General features: G+C 65.5%; 1 protein-coding gene across 1 annotated transcript in view; it reads left to right on the forward strand.

Moving 5' to 3' along the window:
• Positions 1-1375, forward strand: part of TSNARE1 (t-SNARE domain containing 1) — a 35431-nt gene that overhangs the window by 27126 nt on the left and 6930 nt on the right. The window lies entirely within an intron of this gene.

Here is a 1375-nt window from a genome sequence, read left to right on the forward strand (position 1 = left end):
AGTGGGGTCCCCTCAGCTGGGCTCTGCCGGCCACGCTGGTGGGGAGCGGGGCGGTGGCCGGGGTCACGGTCAGGCCTCGGTGCGGGACGGTGTGCAGCCAGACCCCGTGACCCGGTTGCTGTGTTTCTACGGGCACAGCAGGCTACTCGGGTCTCCGTTTGCCTCCGTCTTTGCTTAGGGAACGGGGTGTGCAGGAGGGCGGACCCCGCAGGGCACCCTGTCTGTAGCGGGGGGGGGGGGGGGGGGGGGGGGGGATGAGAGCAAGCCTTGCTGCTGGGTTCCAGTCCTGCTCTCTCACTAGCTGGTGGACTTAGGCCGGCCTCTCTCTCTCTCTCTCTTTCTCTCTCTCTCAAATATATTTTTATTGATTTCATAGAGGAAGGGAGAAGGAGAGAGAGAAAGATCAAGGATGAGAGAGAATCATGGATCGGCTGCCTCCTGCACACCCCACACTGGGGATGGAGCCCACAACCCAGGCCTGTGCCCCGACGGGAATCGAACCGTGACCTCCTGGTTCATAGGGTGATGCTCAGCCCCTGAGCCACGCAGACTGGGCTTGGGCCAGTCTCTTCATTGCTCTGAGCCCTCACCTGCAGACGGGTGTCCCCAGGACCTGCCCCCCAAGGCGGGGGGAGGGGGGAGGGTGCCGTGAGCAAATCCAACAGCCCGGGGCCCAGCAGCTGGCAAGGGTTGGGGAAGGCCGCCCCCTGCTGACGGGGCCACAGTGGTGGATTGGCCCCAGGGACAGAATCCAGGCCCACAGGCCGCACATGGATGGTGGGTGCTGTCCTGGGTCCTGAAGGGCTCGGGGCTCTCAGCGGCCCTGAGCCCCTCCCTGCCAGGAGGGCTGTGGACTCCTGACTGCCCACCCCCGTACCCCCCCGCTGTGAGCTCCTGGGCGGAGCTGATCCCCTCTGGCCGCCCGCCTCCGCCCCCATCCTGGCCCCCTGTGCCCCCTCCTGCACACGCTGGCCTGTCTGTTCAGCATGTGTCTCAGATCCTCCCACACCGTCTGGGGCAGGTCACATGACCTCTGAGCGTGTCCTGCCCTCGGGCCCAGGGCCATTGCGATGATGGCTGATCTTTGGGCTGGTGTGTGGGTCCCTCCCGAGGTGGAAGGACCCGAGGCAACTGGTGCAGCTGGTCATCCAACCAGTGCCCCACATCTGAGAACCACCCGAGAGCAGGACCTGGATCCTCACCCCAAAGCTCACTGTGGACACCAAGCCCCAAACCCAAGTTCAGCCCCACCTACTCCAGGAGCACCAGCCCCCGTACCGCTGTCACCTGTCCTGACAGAAGCACCCAAGGCCCTGAAAGGGGTGTGAGCAGCTGGGAGCCGCCCGCCTGGCTGCTCGGAGCTGGGCCGCTCCTC

This window comes from Myotis brandtii, unplaced genomic scaffold (assembly GCF_000412655.1).
Source record: "Myotis brandtii unplaced genomic scaffold, ASM41265v1 scaffold2325, whole genome shotgun sequence".
NCBI lineage: Eukaryota > Metazoa > Chordata > Mammalia > Chiroptera > Vespertilionidae > Myotis > Myotis brandtii.